The sequence below is a fragment of the Hippocampus guttulatus genome, chromosome 8 (assembly GCF_054856545.1).
Source record: "Hippocampus guttulatus isolate MCC_2025c chromosome 8, RoL_Hgut_1.0, whole genome shotgun sequence".
NCBI classification, from domain to species: Eukaryota; Metazoa; Chordata; class Actinopteri; order Syngnathiformes; family Syngnathidae; genus Hippocampus; species Hippocampus guttulatus.
In genome coordinates, this window is record NC_141268.1 from 13,049,866 (window position 1) to 13,068,085 (window position 18,220).

General features: G+C 40.5%; 1 protein-coding gene across 5 annotated transcripts in view; it reads left to right on the forward strand.

The window, feature by feature from the left end:
• Positions 1 to 607: 607 nt before the first annotated feature.
• The window catches only part of atp2b2 (ATPase plasma membrane Ca2+ transporting 2), a 101,758-nt gene continuing 84,145 nt past the window's right edge, over positions 608 to 18,220 (forward strand). For 4 of the 5 annotated variants that reach the window (XM_086116807.1, XM_086116803.1, XM_086116806.1 and 1 more), the window contains exon 1: positions 17,707 to 17,953. The gene's annotated coding sequence lies outside the window, so the exon portion shown is untranslated. Of the gene's footprint in view, positions 738 to 17,706; positions 17,954 to 18,220 lie in introns of those variants that run through there. The other variant, XM_086116804.1, reaches the window with a different exon arrangement.

Genomic DNA, 18,220 nt, shown 5'->3' on the forward strand with positions numbered 1-18,220 from the left:
GTAGAACGCGCTATCAATGAGTCTGTGAAGAAGGTCAAAACACAACAAACCTCAACGTCCATTTGAAAAAAAGCATCCAACCCAATTTCTTCAGCTGGGAACAATAAACACGGCAGAACATGGAGGGCCGTCCATTTCTTGACGGCTTGCAATTGAAACAGCTCACAGGTAGGTTTACTGGCATTATGGAAAGAGTTGCAGCCATGCAACACTGTTGAGAAACCAGCGTTTAAGGAAATGCTGCACTACGAATTGCCTCAGACAAAAATAGTGCATTCCCGAATAACACAATTACGTGAATAGCATTTAAATAAAAGCTTAACGGCAGAAATATATCACGAGAAACTCTTCCATCTCCATTACTGTCTGTCACAGGCTGAGTATTTTTACTTTATTTTAGATGTTTTTTTACACAACTGTAACTCGTTTTTCAACTGTTAGGAACAATAAATAACATGTCACTTCAGGCATCTTATTGAATATAATTGAATGGAAACCTCTGTTATGTAAATGTCCACAATAGTTGTTTCCCTCCCTCCCTCCTCCATCTCGTCCTCCTACTTCAAGTGTTGTTTCTCTTTCAGCCTGTCATAATGCCTCCGCTGAGGTGCGTACAAGCGGGAAAAGCCCAAGCTTGAACTTCCACATTTCCTTTGGAGTCACGCAGGTGAGGCGACTGGCACTAGCACCCGAAGGATACAGTCGGGCATCTGGAGCAAGACCCACCGCTTCCCCTTGTGAGTACCGCGTAATTGTGCAGTGATGGCATGAAGCAGGCATTTTTGGCACATAAAAAGCCTTTTTTAAGGGGTTGCTTCTTTTTAGGGTGTTTTTTCCAATTGCAACAACTGCAGTTTTACCCTATTAACTTTCTGAAATTGTGATTAGTGTATAAACTGTAACCTTCCGTGTCATTTTAAAGCATCAGCACTGCGGTATTTAATACCGCTGAGTTGTAAAATAACTGTTTGGAGAGGCAAATGCCCACTTTACTTGAGTACATATTTGCCTCTTCTAATCATCCCAGTCTACAAAGTTTCTCAAATGGAAAATTTCAAAGAAGCCAGATGTTTTGTTTTTATCTGTTTGTTTTCACTGCAACTAGCTGGTGACTAGTCCAGGGTGTACTCTGCCTATAGCCTCAAAGTCAGCTTGGTAGGCTCTACACAAGAGGATAAGCACTATAGAAAATGGATAGACATTTATTTTTGGAAAGACAAGACCCTGTGACAAATGCGAAAGTCTCCCGAGAGAGAAGTGAAAACACACAAAAGTCACTCATGCATGCCATTCAAATGTCTCTCCAGAGATGGTATTAGCTCCTAACAATAATAGTGTCTTCTCTTCTGTGAATTTTGGCTGATTTAGCCAGAAAAAAAGGCTTTGGAAATGTATTTAAAAAATCTCTGGATGTTGTTCCACCTGCAGGCTAATGCTAAAATGGCTATTGCCAGGTCATTGCATTGAGGTGTTATTTAGATTCTGCTTTGTCTTCTGGCTAATTTAGCAAACAAAAATGATATTGGAAAAGTATCAAAGACTGCAGACAATCTATAGTAGCCACAGGCTAATATAAACATTACAAATGTGGTGCCTACTGCGACTTACATTAGCTCATGGTGGTGGCTACATAGCTTTAGCTTCTTTATTTCATCTTTGAGCTCATTTAAAGAACAAAAGGGCCTTTGTAAAAGTGTCACACATGGCTGACGATCTGTTGCAATTTTGCCAGTTTTAGGCTAATGCTAACGTGCTGCCTTATCATTAAGTTAGCTCATGGGTGTGACTGTTTACATTAAGATTTTTTGTCTCTTGTCTAATTTACAGTTGCTAATAAAAACAACTTTTAGAAAATTGTTTAAAGTGGCTGACAAACATTAATTGGCTGCTTTGTGAGTCACATGCTAATGCTAATATGACATCTAAAAGACTGCCAAGTATCGACACATGTGGAGCAATTACATAATGTCATAAATCTCCCTGATTGTAGCTTTAGCGTCTTTTATTAATCATTTGGTAATTTGAGCTCTTTTAAAAAAGGCTCAAACGTGGCCGACAAACAATCTCTTGCCACTGTGCTTGCTGCGGGCTAACAGTAACTGACGTGGTGCTGATTAATATGGCATCTAATCGACTTGCTGGTGTCTACATCTGTGGAGGAAATATATTAACTCAAAGTGGTGGCTATACTTTTATTTTAGGTTCTTCTTCATCTTTTGGCTAATTTACTGTCTTATAAGCGTGCTAAACATGACCGGCAAACAATCCCTCACCACAGTGTTAATAGGTTTGTTTCTTTGCGATCGATACAGCACTTTGGTGCCAACTTTTGTTGTCTTTTAAATTTGCAATGTAGATAAAGTGGTATGGTATGGTATGTTACTGAGCTAGGTGCATGCTGATGCTAACATGCTTCATATGACATTTAACTGACCCTCTAGGTAGTGTCGAACAGAACAAAATTCATATTTTATGTCATGGTGGTGGCTGCTTAGCTTTAACTTATTCATCTTTTAGCTAATTTGGGCTCTTGGAAAAGTGTCAAGTATGGTGTCTAATAACTTTTCATACTAGTGCCTGCACCTGCAGAGTTTCATTCAACAGACTCCATGTGGTCCTACTCTATTTTGAAAGATCACATTCCATAGTTTTGAACCAGAAATTCAATCTGGATTCCTCACAAGTAATTAACCATCAGTAAAGAGTGAGACTTTATGATTGTTTGTCAGTGAATAAGACATGCTAAATTCAAACATCTAGAGTAAGTTGGTTTCACTGGAGGCGTTCAGTTTGGTTCTGAACACATTTAGTGTTGTTTCGCTTTGGTGCAGGCCTGTGTTCAATTCAACGCCACTTGAATTCCCCATCTATCTATCTATCTATCTATCCATCGATCGATCGATCTATCCATCTATATACAATGTATATATAGCTTCATGGCACAGACTGGGATAGTTCATGGTGGTTGCAAAGAAATGTGTGTGTGTGTGTGGGGGGCGGGGGGGTAGTGGTAGTCATGTGCAGTAAATCATCATCCTTTGGCATCTAACTCTTACTCAATATAGCCCACGCCCACATTCCATATTCGACTGGTGGACTTCATTTTGCATCATGCTGTAGGTGGTGTATCCATCTCCGCAGCCAGATAATGATGCAAAATCTACATAGTGTTCTCTTTGACTTGCTTGACAGTCAGAAAACAATTTGGGTACTTGGTAACAATTTGTAGTTTTCTGAGGTGCATTACAGAACTTTAAACGTCACCGTAGGAATGGAAAGTAGGAATTATCAGGTTCACAGTGTTCTCCAAATCAATATGTTCACGTCAATATATTGCTAAAAGACCATTGGGTTTGTCATGTGTACATATTATTGTGCAACAAGAATGTTGGCGAATTATCAAACTTGCAACACTCCACCCCGCACCTCGAGATGGATTAAAAATGAGTTCGTTTTTTTTCTTAATTCATATTCCACAAAGCAGGATTAATCTGTGTTGAGATTAGCGCGGGTGCATATAACGTGAAGAAATTTTTTTGACTTGCCCCTTCAAATGTTGGCTCTCTTTTTGAGTCTGCTTTGTTTGAGGTTATTGTCATGCTGCAAATATCTACCATATTTTATAGTATAGCGCTAAGTGATACTAGCTTTGGGAGCTTTATTTTGATTACCGTGATCTTGTGGAGATGGATTATTATGGCTTTGTATTTCTTAGTGAATGATCAAACGTTGGCATCAAGTTCCATCCGCATACTGTGGTCCAAACTTAAAAGCTTCAAATTACCATGAAAACAGTTCTTACGTATTGTATATAAGGGTTAAATTTGGTAGCAGTTGGACATCTCTTGGAAAGAATTTTCTTTGAAGAACCACCGGAAATGTGTCAAAATTTCTTCCTATGTCTGTGTCTTTTAGAGCACGGATTCTTGAGACTCTTTTGTTGTATACTTATTTATTCTAGACACGCCCACCCAATTTCAAATACAGCAGCTGCCGTAAATTAAAACAGCTCCGGAGGCTGGATTTTCAACATTTTTTGGAAAGCACTTCCTGGGAAGGATTTCAAAAAGTACAATACATCAACCAAAAAGGTCGACTTAGTTTGCTTTCCAACACGGGCGCCATGTTTTTTTTTTGTTTGTTTGTTTTTGTTTTTTGTGTGTGTGTCCTGACATGAAGTTTCATACTCATAAAATAATTGGATTTAAAATTTGGAAAATCCAAGCATTTAACATCTTAAAAGTGTGTCTGGGTGCTGTATATGCTCGAAGGGTGATGTTAAGCAATAAGTACGCTTAAGTGAAATCAGCACTCGCTCCTTTTATTAGTAACGAATAAGAGACTTGCCATTTTCTTAACGTGCGTTTGAAGGAGTGAACGGAAAAATGCTGTTCACTGAGTGGAAATTGCCCCTGAGAGCAAATAACTTGACCATGCTAATGCTGCGTCCACACAGCGGCCATTAAAGATACAATCAACGACCCCCATGCACTCGTTGCACTGCGCCATGGGCCCGTTAGCCCGAGCACAGTGAAGAGCCAAAACGAATGCTACTCCTGACAGGCGTCCGCTCCAGGTGGACTTTCTCTCTGCTGCCTGGCTTGCAGAATGACCCCCCAATAGTATGCATGCAAGTTGACAAGGTTCATTCCTTGTTCATTAGCTGCTGCTTATAACAACAGATGTGTAACAATAGCACGGTTTGAATAGGCTGGTGGACATTGGGCACATCATTAGGTATACTGCACAGATAGTTTGACAAAGTAAGGAAAAGCTCTCAGTGGAACATAGTGCAATCTATTGCACCATTATGTTTGTAATGTTATATTTTGTGTTTGTTACAAAAAAATACACTCAAATACAATATAACCAATTCAGAGTGTAACCCGCCTATTGCCGGACGACAGCTGGGATAGGTTCCAGCACGCCCGCGACCCTCGGCAGGGTAAGTGGATTTGAAAATGGATGGATATGGTATTTGTAGTGCTGGTAAAACTTGAAGTAATTGACCACAATTCAAAGGTGGCTCAGATTGTAGTACTAATAGCGCTTTAATCATGAAATGATTTTTAAAGCTTGCATTAGAAAGCATTAAATTATGTGGATTGAATTGAATTTCCACAACTGTGGAAAAAGGAATACCTACTTTCAAACTTTGCGCTTGTTTTCAAGCCACAACTGTGTGTTCTTCAATGTGATATCTTAGCGCTTAGCCTATGGTGTGTAGTCACACATACATTCAAAACATCACTTAATTCTTGACTTGGACAACAATCCCGAGGGGTCAAACTGTCATGAAAGTGTTTGAACTCTTTCAGTCTCTCATGAGAACAAACAGACCAGAGTGTAGACGTTCTCTTTTGTGACTTTCTTTTCACACTTAGCCTGCAGCTAACGCGCTTTGTGCTATGCACTCCAGCACGGCTAAAATGCTAACAACCCAGTGGCGCTGCCATTCAAAGGCATAGCTGGCACATTCGTATGGACCTTTAATTTAGCTACATGAAAGTTGCCACGTTTAGTGGAAAAAGAAGTTGACCATTTTTAAAGAAAATTTAAATTAACATGGAGAAAAAGTAATGGGAGCATGAAGGCGAGGTGTTAGCGTGTCTGTTTCTTAGCGACAGCTTCGAGTCAACTCTCTTTTTAAGTCTTGGGCCTTCGGGTGAAACCTTCAAGTTCATCCAAGGCAAATATTAGTTGTGTTTTGAAGTGATTTTAAGCCTTTCAGGGACAGCGGTTACTACAGTGGACAGCCTATCACGTTGTCAGGTTACAAGTTATCATGATTCGTGCATGAACGAGTTAATTGGCCTCTTATCAGTCCTGATTTTGTGGAAATATACCAGAGCATGCAGTTTATCTTTGTAGACGTTGCTGTTTGATCACCTGGCCCACATTGGAGGAGAAGTTTGAAATGTGTCTTTTGCAATACCAATCTTGGAAGTTTTCTGACACACCTCAGATGTAATTATGGACCACCCAAGACAACCTCTCATGCTTTATTAGCGTCATTGTCAAAGAGCAACCCCAAGTCACCAACAGTATTTTGGTGATGTTAAATACGAGATATCCAGCCAGGTTTTGTTGCCGTCAGGTGTTCTTCCAAGACCTGACAACATAACTTATTTAGCTACTTCTACATAAAAAAACACTGATTACTACTGTATTCCTGCTGCCGTCCACATCCCCATGTCTACATACAGTATTCAATGTTTCTGTTCCTGTTCCCTGCCACACCGCATATTTTTGTTGTGAAGCGTATCTACCATTTCAAGTCCCATGTACTGTATAACACGCACCCGTGTATAATATGCACCCCATACTCATTCTTACAAAACATTTTTTTTCTTGATACTACGGTCCCCTGGTTTGCTGGTATACTTAATTCCACTGGCCAATAATTTTGATTTTATTTTATTTTTCTAGATATTTCAATTATTTCTGAGTCATTCTTGGCTGGCGAGTCCAAAAATGACCCCAAATCATTTCTTAGAATTGGCTCTAATGTTAGAGAAATTTATATTTTTGACAATTGATTGATATTTGGGCATATCAAAAATGTGTTTTGTATTCTCAAATAAAAGTGAAACCAGAGAGCGAAAAGAGAAAAGAAAGATGGATAAGATTGGTATTGGTACTATTCTCTTCTTGCTAAAATATGAACATATTGCCACATTCACTGCTGTCTGTAGGTTGAAGCTGAAAAGCAAATAAATGTATTACTACTTTATAGGAGTACATATATGAGTGAACTGTTGAGCTATTCTGCGCACCAAGATGTGTCAATATTTGTGCAGATCTGTTGCTGCGAGGTATTAACTCATTCAGTACCAGCCAATTCTGGACCAAGTCTGAAAAGACGTTTAAAAACGTCTTTGGGAGTGAATGAGTTAAGGGTCTCTGAGCGAAATACGACGGAAGCAGCAGGCCGAAGAGTCCATATTTAGATCGCATCCATATCGTTGAGTCAGTGTGAGACAAAGGAAGCAAAAGAAGGAGCGGAATTCTGTAAGTTTTGAACTTTTAACACCGCAATGTGAATTCGGGACGTTTTCGGGGGTCCTCCGTGGTGCCATTTGTTGGTTGGTTGGCTAAGCATGTAGCTGTTAGCCAGGGGTTGGAGTAAAGCTAATTTATTATCATTTGTAATTTTAAACTGGCGGAAAGGTGTGTGCTAATGATTTATGAGGTAACACCGTGCATTGCTTCAAGGTATACATCGTAGAGAAAAAAAAAAGTGGTAAAAACAAACCTAAAACGTTACTACACCAGTGGTGTGAGCCATTTTTTTTAACCATCATGTCCATGATTACCTCATATGTTGTCATGACTTTCTGTCTGCATTTTAACTCCCCTTGAACTAAAGCATTCATGAGTCCAGACCTTAGCTGTTGCTTATGTTTTGTTGTTGTTGTTGTATTTTTATGCATCAGTGGGCTTATTGGCACGTTAGCACTTGAGACGATCGTAATGAGTACTTGGATTCTTGCCAAGCCCACTGAAACTTGTTAAGGATTCTCGCTGGGGTCAACATGAGCTTTCTCCAATTCTAGATCATAAGTTGCTTTGCGCTTACTCTCCCCGCGTCTTGGCTTCATCTGCATCCTCTCGCAATCTTCACTCCGCTCACATATATTCAACCCACCTTGTCACCTCCCTCACTTTGCTGCAGTGCATCCTCCTCCTCCTCTTCATCGTCATCATCATCACTCTACTATAATCATCATTATATATACCAGCGGGCACATTAACATCTCTGTTCCTCCTCTTTCAAACAACTCCCCTATCTCAGGGTCCTTCCTTTTCTTAATTCCCATTCGTGTGTGTGTTGTTTGTTCCTACTGAGGCTTTTTTTTTTTTTACCCGAGCCTCCTGTCTGCCTTTCATGTGTGATCATCACCATGAGAAATCGTTATTTTATCCTCATGCCCATCTTTCTTTTCTTCCTCCTCCTCTTCTTCTACAATGATGAGCTGTGCTGTTCCAAGGGAGCCGATGCCCTTGGTGTGACCTTGAGAGAGGGGGGAAGGGGGGGGAGAGAGAGAGAGAGAGAGAGAGAGAGAGATAAAGAGAGAGAGAGATAAAGAGAGAGAGAGAGAGAGAGATAAAGAGAGAGAGAGAGAGAGATGCATGTGCTAAAGCTCTGCAGTAGCAAGCAAGTTGTTTTTCCCGTCAGCTGCTTGTTGGTATCTGCAAATGTTCACATCAGAAAGGATGGAGCAAACAAGAAGCAAATGGGGCAGCAATAGTTGTTTATTTTGCGTTGTTTTTTTTTTTTTGATCCAACTTTCATTCACGGCTTTGAAGAAGCTTGGAGCCATTCGAATTTTATTTGATCCAACTTTATTTTATTCATCTTTGTTGTTTGTTTGTTTTTTGCATGCTATTGCTAATGTGTCAAATGATTAATTTCAAGGAAAAAAGTCAGTGTTCGGGGATGACCAATATGGTTTTATTGAGACCGATATTAATCAGACTGCAGATTAATAATAAAAAAATCTATACTGTATAATGAAGAAATTAAGAGGTTTTTTTTGGTCCCTTAATGCTTACTATATGCTAACTATAAAGTTATAAATTACAGTTAGAATATTCGACTGTTTTACAATGCTCTATCATTTTGCTATTTTTTTTCCAACAGAACAACAGAGAAGTGGTGTTTAAATGTCTTTAGCTTTAGTTTATGTTGCAATGTGTTAATGCATAAAAAATGGCAAAACAAATCTCTTGACTTTAAATCTGTTGATTAAATCAAGGAGCTGATTAATCCTTTGGGCCCTAATTAGTGCACTCGAGTAGTATTTTAAAAAAAATGTACCGATGAAAGAAGCCAAATTTATTAGCTTAAGTGTCACAGCTTGTGTTTGGAGGTATACCGGGGCTCTTAGAAAAATAAAACTGATAAAGACCTAATGCGCCAGGGTTATAATAGTTTAGGATATTTCATGACATTTTTTATTTCGTTTTGACATTTGTTTATAATTTCAATTACTTTTAATGAGGTTGTAGAGCAAGTTTGTTAGATTTGTTTTGTTTTTTGTTTTTTTGAGAATGCTTCATTTTAGATTCGTTATTAGTTGTAGTATTTGTTTTAGTTTTTTAATATGGGGTATTTGCCATGCAAGATTAAAAAAAATCACAAAGTAAATCTATGTGTCTGTCTATACACACACGCACACACACTTACATACTGTGTTAGTTCGCTTTTGTGGGATTTTCTTTCAAAATACATTTTTTTAAAAGTGCACAAAGGGACGTGCTGAAAGGTAAAGTTTTTACTTCAGTATTTATTAATCTATTTATTTATTTAACCAGCCCTGTGTCGTTGCCTGCTTTCATGAACTTTATTTTATCTGTTATTTAATCTTTCCCCCCCCCCCCCCAAAAAAAATTGTTTTCAAACAAAACAAAACATACCGGTATATTTAAATAGCTTTAAAAAAACGGGGGGGGGGGGGGGGAAAAAAGATACTTAGTGATGTTCCTTCATCTCCGTCCATTGTGCTTGACTGCTTTCCTAAATGCCTCCCTTTTCGGTTTGGGTTATGGGCAAAGCCTAATGCCATTGCCTGGTCTACAGCTCCCATTAAGTGCACCAGTAGTTTGTCTGAACAGTATTCAAGGTCGCACTTTGTGCCTGGAGAGTTAACAGTGGCAACGCACAAGAAGGACTAAAGTGAACGTAATGTCAAGTTAGAAATGATTGTAAGGTTTTCCAATTGGACCATTAAATGCTGCCGCTTCTGTCTTTAATCCGGCCGTGTCCCCTTCTGAATGGGTCTTATTTGAATAAAAATGGATGATGACAACGCGATAAATGTTCTTGCTTAAGTCGACCTCTCTTATTATTTCCCCAAAAGTGTCACTCAGGATTAGGACCCCGTGTTTCTCTTCGTCTTGTGCTTAGTTTTAAAGCCACAGCTTTTGACATTGAACAGAATGGATGCAAATCGGATGGATTTAAGTCTGGTCTTGATGGAGCAGGAACACATTGAACTGCTGAGGCACTTTTATGCAACACTGTGAAAAGTGCTGCAAAGATATGAGCTCGGGTTAGGCACAGTTTGTTGTTGAACTTTTAATAGTCCAATCTCTTTGAACAAGTACAGAATTAGCCTACATTCTTTACTGCTTACTGCGTGTGTGTGCGTGTGTGTGTGTGCGTTGTTCGATGTAGCCTGTGTGAGCTAACATTTCTCAGTGCCAGGCGGATCAGTTGCATAGCAACAGGAACGTTTTTGAGAGCAAGAAAATGAACAGTTGCGCACAAGAGATGACCCCTCTCAAAATTGAGGCTTGCCGTTTTAATTTTCATTCGAATTTCACGTCACTCTGTCATGATATTCAATACATATATCATTAAATAACACATCCTTTCCTCATGGTTTCTGAGAAATCACTTAATGTGAGGTATCCGTTTCTATAACTTGTATGAATCAACGTGTTCATTTTGCAGTCAAATCTTCCTAAATTCACATGAGAAAGTCAGATTTGTCATTCAGCGGTTTGGTGACTGGTTGCTGCATCGATGAAATGTCAGCATGAACCTTTTTTACGATGTACCTTGACATGACTTCGTAGTTATGATTGTGACCGCGTTGCGAATCGAAGCGACTTGATACCTCGAGGCCCCGCGGTGGTTGTGCCACAGAGATGGCAGCGACTTGGTGTATAAATGTCACGTTGTTTGCGCCACAAGTAATGGAGATGACATTTCAGGGGTGAACGTGTGGCTGCTTTTTCGGGGGGCAATTGTTGCTGCCTAATGGCGTGCTACTTGGACTGCCGCTCACTCCAAAATGCGGAACTCTTTACGGTGAAGCCGCAGTGGAGACACAAGTGTGGGAACCAAATCAATGTTGACACAAAGTCAGAAAATTGCTCATTCAAATTGGTAAAAGGCCGTGAGCTGGAAGGTAAATCCAGCGGTGCAAAATGTTATTGGCTTTGCTGTCGTATGCACCTGGCTTATAATAGTTGGAGATTTTTCATTACAGTTACTTTTGATTTTGTTTTGACTTTTTTTTTTATTCAGTAGGTATTAATTAGGATTGAGTGCAAATATGTTACTTTGTATTTTTTCGAAAAAGTTTGATTTGATTTGAAGTTTCGTTTTTATTAGTTTTTTTTAATATGTGGATTATTCATCGAATGCGAGATGAAAAAAAATCAAAGTATTGTATAGTAAAATAAGCTATAATTCTCAAACAACGGTGTGACCTTCTTTCTTCTGTTCAGATGTAGAGCAATACCAATAGAAAAACAGTTCAAATGAACTCCAAAATCTCATGCGTGATATTAATTGACAAAAGATGTTATAATTAGAATTTGTCATTTTAGTTACTTTTTGTTCTTTTAAAAGCTTGTGTTTATCTCACAAACTTGTCGTTAATGATATGTTTTTAGTAGTTGACAAAAATAAGCTTGGTATGCACACTGAAGTTGTCACCGAAATATCCCATCAGGAAAAAAAAAATTGACTCACACCTTTAAATGCGGTCTCTTGTCTGAACACGTTTTTGGGCTTTTTAATGTAAACCTTAACCCCCAATACGCAATTCACCGAGGCTCCTCTCCAGAGCCAGCCCTGCATATATCAGTGGTTCTTAATTATTTTCTGTCATGCCCCCCGCCCCAGGGAAGAGGAAAACATTGCTACAATGAGCACATTTTGCAATGCACAGCTTTTCAAAGCGAGGTTTGAAGCAGGACACAGCAACTCTCGGCTCCTGCTCAATGTGTAGCGGGGACCTGTATTGTTAGTTTACTGAAGTAGCAGTCACAAAGCGGCATGATTGTTGGCAATATTCGGCACGTTTTCGCTGAAAAAAAACCTCAAGCAGCTTATCAGCGTGATTGGGGTATAATGTCTTTCAGTGACGCCTTAATTTATTTGGCTTCATGCTGTCCGCTACCAAAATTTTTAGACAAAGTAAGCACATCAATCTTCCCTCGTCTGCCACCGCAGGCACATATGAAGCCAAGCTCTACATACGCCTCGTCATATTTCCTTCCTGAGAATGCTCCCTGCGCAAACTCTGCCAATGAGAGCGCCACTGCCCCCTAACATAGTGGAGGTGCAACTGCAAGTTATTTTAGGACAGTAAAAAAAATAAAAAAGCATGTTCCCCAAGGTCAAACGTGCCCCCCCTGATGGAGCCTCGCGCCCCCCCCAGGGGCCTCACTATTTGAGAAACACTGGCATATATGGAGCTCAATGACGAATGCCTGGTGGCTGAGCCAAGAGGATAGGGAATTGATGGATGGATTTTGATTGTCCATTCATCCATTTTCTAATCTGTTTATCCTCATGAGGGTCGCGGGTGTGCCGGAGTCTGTCCCAGCTGGCTTTGGGCAGTAGGCGTGGTACATCCTGAACTGGTTGCCAGCCAATCGCCGAGCACCCATTCATGAACAAACATTTGCGCTCACAATCACACTCAGCTGTATTGTATTTTAATTGTAGTACTTTTATTTATGTGTTTTTTCCCCCCTGCATTTTAGTTTGAGGTGTAACTTTACTTCCCTTTGAGGCAAACCTATAGAAAGAGGCTATTGCTGATCGTTGCAAACCTTTAAGATGTCCCACAGCTGCTGACATGGCGCTAATCAAATTTTAAGATGCCTCTGGGAATAATGTACATCATTGTTCATTCCTGCCATTTAGTCATTTACACTGATTGGCCTGTGCAGGGTTATGAGAGTGGTACCGCAGTGAGCCAGGCGCTGTTTATCGAATCGCTCAATATAGTTCACCGTTTCTGTACAACCAGTCCAAAAGATAATTTGTCTCGGCTTGAAAGTTGAGTTTTGTGCGCTTTAGATGCTGCGGCGTTCTAACTTGCGTTTGAGCACACGCTGCTTGCTTTGCATGTCTCATTAAGTAACCCCACCCCATCTCATCCCGTGAATGTATTCTCTTTCCATTTGCTTAACAGATCCTCTCCTCAGGAAAAACAGACAATCCCCTCAGCCAATATTGCCTTTAAAGTAACTCTTCAAGTTTTCCTTTCCTTGGTGTCCTTTGCAAATGATGAGTCATTGAGGATTCTGAGCGAGCAATTTCTTGGGGGACTGGGTTTCTCTGAACACAAGGAGTTGATATTCGGTTAGCAATATATTCTCTGAGAATTGTTTGGCCGTCGAAGTATTTTCTAAGAGATGTAAAGAATGAAAATGAATCACAAAGGTTTCTCTCCATTTGAGCTCGTGCAATTTCATAACCATTTCATGCAAAAATAATAATGACCTACATCACAATTTTTTTCTAAAGTCTTTTTATCAGTCTTTAGGGGTGAAAAAAATAATGGCAGTGGATGGCAATACACATAAGGGTCCATTGTAGTAGTTGATGCACAACTGAGACATCGAGATTGCTTTATATTAGAGAAAACCACATGTGAAAAGCTGCCCACTCTAATAACCGCTATCCCTGAAAGAGTTTAATCTATTTGATTTTGATTATTTAAAAGCTTTTATTTTAAAATTAGTTTTTCAATTTCATTTTCCAATTTGATTATTAAAAGATTTGTTTTATCAATTTTTAGTTACAGTATTGATACCATATTGTATTTTTATTACTTTTTAATTCCTGTTTTTTATTGGGGGGTTTTCTTATCATTTAAAATTGTTTCATTTTTTTCTTTAATTTGATTTCATTTCTTTTTTTGTTACATTGTATATATATTTTTAAATACCGTGTGTTACATTAGCCTTTAATTTGTATCTTTACTTTATTAATGTGGAATTTATTATTGAATTTACGGGGTTCCCCCTGACCCCCCAAAAAAGAAAAAGTAAAACAAACAAAAAATCAAGGCCAGGAGATTGTTTTAAAAAACAACAAAAACAGGTGATTAAAGTTAGATGTAACCAGGAGGAGAAATTACTTTATGGAAGAAAAAAAACAATATACAAAACATGTAATTGTTGGAGTTCATTTGACATCATACTTGATTGACTAATCCCCTTGAATACAAAAGAAAATATTGGAGAATCTAACAAAGTCCGATATGATATATTTGTCACTTTTTGGAATGCAGTTTACTGTACCACCTGTGGGCATTTCCACTGTATGTTCTTAACTTCAGTGCACACTCCATTTGATTGCCTTTCCTGTGACGGAAGCAAACTGCAAACATCTTACGTGCGTTCGGGAGTCTACGAAGTGTGTGTTTCCATTTAACTCATGCCACTGGGCTGTCCTTGGCACGGGAAGTTCTTCATGACCCGCCTCACCGCCCTTAGTGTGAGGAACATATGAATCAACTCATACTTTGAGTGAGTGGAACGTTCTACCTCTGGGAGCCATCTCATTAGCGTCACACACACACACACAAGCAGTTTTATTTTACTCCAGCACTTAGGAAATGGTTTGGGTTTTGTGCAATTAATAACGCTAATGGTTATTGGCCAGTAGCTCATAGTGATCAGTGTTTGAGATTTATCCCCAAGGTAAACACAACCCACCAGGAGCTATTTTCACTTTATCACACAGTGTCAAGTTTTAACTTCCACAACTGGCCATTGAATGAAACAACACATTTTATGTCTAAATTGCACGATCAGAGCTTTGAAATGTAATAATGACGATAATTAGTCACAATTAACTATTGCTTTCTGACAATGTTATGATATTGAAATTGATGCTCCCTGTTCGGTGAAGGTGAGCTCTTAATTTGATTGGAGTGGCCTTAAATTGGATTTTCCACAGCAAGTGCTTTAATTCTCCTCGAAAGTGACCCTTTATTTTAAAATCCGCGGTTGAATTGTCTTAAATACTGACTACAATAATTGACATTTTCTATGGACCGATCACTATAGTCTTTGCATCTGCAAAGTTATGAAGAGTAACAATGTTGTAGTTTTTAATAGACGTCTTGAAAACCGATTGCTCTGTTTGCCCCCAACCTTTGTAGCTTCTCCCGCCTCGCTCCCCTGTCAGTCTCCTCACTCCTCTTGAGGAAAGTTTTTGTTTTAGCCTTATCTGACTGCAGCACACGCAGCTCCAAATCCGTGCACGCGTATATCTGGACCACGGCCAATCAGAGAGTGGATGCACCCTTCGCTTTTTCTGATTGGTTCAGGCCACAATGTGCCTAATGTGTGTTGTCGTTGAACCCAACGGGGGGTTTCCGAGTCACGGAAACTTTGAAAATTGGTCATACCGGACAACTTGGTATTTTTTTTAGGCGCACGGACGAAATTCATCACTGTGGCTTTAATCTATGAGATCGTTGCAAAAGAAACAAATCGCTGCATCCTTAAAAAAAAAAAAGACACTTATGTTTGCTCAGCCCACTTTGAACAGAAAATAGACACCTTAGGATACAAAAGATGAGAGTAAATACATCGTCTAATTTTCTCCGAATTTTTTGTGCGGCTCTTATAATGGATTTGATGAAGGTGTTCCTAATGAGGTGGCCAGCAAGGAGTTTGTCCTGTGTCATGGACTGCAGATGCCCGGACCGCCGGCACCTGGTGGTACCTGCAGCATGTGGCTGTGTGTCCTCTCCTGCTCTTCCTCGCAGCTTTTTGGTGCACTGCAGTTCTGGAATCTTTCAGACTGTGCTGCATTGATATTCAAAGCCTGTGTCCGATCCCCATCGCTGCTCTCCTTCTCTCTCTCTCTCTCTCTCTCTCTCTCTCTCTCCCTTGCTCTCACTCTGTCGGTCGTCCTCTCTTTTTCTACCATGTCCAAGTTAAATAGTCTTAACAGCTGTTCTGTAAAACTAACACTCCACTCGAATCTCCCTTGGAGATTCTCCGACGGAATGAACGATTGCCTCTCTGAGTTGCAATTTTATGACACTTACTGAAATGGAGGTAGGGCATCACTTATGCTGTACCTTGTGGTACTGCACATCTTGAGCTGCGTCAAAAAAATCACCCTCAATTTTGATTGACACCAGGTAATATCAGATAAGTATTTATTTTACGCCATACCATATGGCTGCCATAGACCAGACTCGGATCGGCTGTAGCGGAGAACAGACGGCTAGAAATGATACAAGTACACCAGACATGCTAATGCTAGCGTACCCTATCGCTCTGCTTAGGTCTGTCACAATAATTACTATGTCGACATCATTTAATGAATAAAATGGCCACCATTTTTTTTTTCGGACTCGATAAATGGCCATAAATGTGTGTTTGTTTACATTTGTCATTGTCAGTTAGTCACACTTATTCATTCCCTCTCCTCTCAGTCACCTTGCTTGCCCCTGGGCGAATTGCCACTCACCCGCACACACACACGAGGGGGTGGGACAGCTTTTAAAAACCATTTAAACAATTTGGTTCAACTGTTTCAGTTTAGTTTGCATGTATCCCGTCAATTTATCGGCATGAGTAACTCTTTATCTCATTTATTAATGAGGCACAGCAGTGTACAGTGGCACTAATGGTAGCGGAGTAACTGCTAATGCTAGCCAACGCAACCATGCACGTCCGCTAATAGCTATCTTCTTTACTGCTCCTTTTGTACTGTGTCATTGCTAGCTTATTACAAATTCATTTCTTGTCCTACGTAGCTGGGGAACATTATTGTGTATTATTTTCTCTCCAGACACTTATTACTTCGCTATTCTAAGTTGCTTACTCACTGCTATAACACGGTTCCAGTCAGACTTATGTGACAAGTGTACCTTTTCAGCCAATCACTTATTTTGATGTTTCACATCTAAATCTCTGTCATGACAGCTGAACAATTGACATGCTTTCGCTGTCTTTATCCCTGTTGTCGTTTCATGATAGAGCTACGAGTCAGAAATGAAGCTTATTATCCACTGCCATGGAGGCGGTGTTCAGGGACTTTTGTTGTGGTGACACCGGACGCGAATTGAACTTGCGGCCCTGCATCGTGTTTAGCCACATGAATTTGCCAGCCGGAGCTCGCGGGGAGCTGCGGTGCCCAAAACAGTAATCACCAAGCATTCCCCAATTCCAACAGCGTAGAGCAAAGCAGGATGTTTTTTTCTAAATGGTTCCTGCTTTATCGGAATTCTGAACATGTCTTTGTGTGAGGGTGACTTTTCCATACAGAAAATGACTTTCCATCACTTTTGGGCACTTGACCTGAACAACTTTGGAATTATAATAATGCAATGAGTGTCATAAGTTGGTGGTACATTATCCATCTATCCATCCATTTTTGAATCTGCTTATCTTCACGAGGGTCGCGAGAGTGCTGGAGCCTATCTCAGCTGTCTTCGAGCAGTAGGTGGCGTACAACCTGAAATGGTTGCCAGCCAATCGCAGGGCTCATATAGACGAACAACCGGAATCGAACCCTGCACTTCTGCACTGTGAGGGCAACATGCTAACCAGTCCTGCCGCCGGTGGTACATCAGTGTGGCTTAACCTTGTGGGGGTGGGGGGGAGGGGGGTGGACTGAAAGGGACTGTGCCCCCATTAGCGCCATCACTAGTTCGCTGACTTCTTTCTCTTTGCCCCTTTTGCCTTTCCAACATCTCCTCTCATCCATCATCAGGTACAATTTTTTTGAATGCCATTTTTTACATGTCACAACACTTCACAAATGGGGGGGGGGGGGATGCCTTGTCGCACACACGCACGCACACACACACGCACACAGATGCTCGCAAAGACACACAGCACCCCCCGCTGCCTGCCGGCATGGTACAGGCTGCGCAGTGAGATGGCCCCAGCTGAGGCAGCAGCAGAGTGAGTGAGAGAGAGAGAGAGCTGCTCACAGCCTCAGTCTCCTCACACACTTACACACACACATGCACACACACATACACGCATACACTCACAAACACAGTCACACACCTACATTCACATTCTCGCACACACGCACACAAACATACATTGACACACACACATAGCACATTGCTGCGGTGGTTAGTCCGACACCGCGCAAGCCGCATGTGCTGGTGCGCTTGCAGGTGGATTGTAGGACTGCTGGTGCCTGTAACCTTGATGTTATGTAAGTGCTTTTCGTGTTGTTTTTGTCTGTTGTGTTGTGTGGATTGAGATGCAAATCGTGAGAATTAGAAAAATGTGTGTTTACGGTCCCTGTTATGTATGTACACTGCACATCTTCACAGCTGACTCCTGCTTTTTGCCATCCATCGGAATTAGTAGGGACCGTTATGCCAGTGTTGGTGGCGGCGACCGGTGAGCATGTCCGATAAATGTCTGTCTCGTCGCGGATTCGAATGCCCGCGGCGGCCACTTTGGCACATATGTCAAT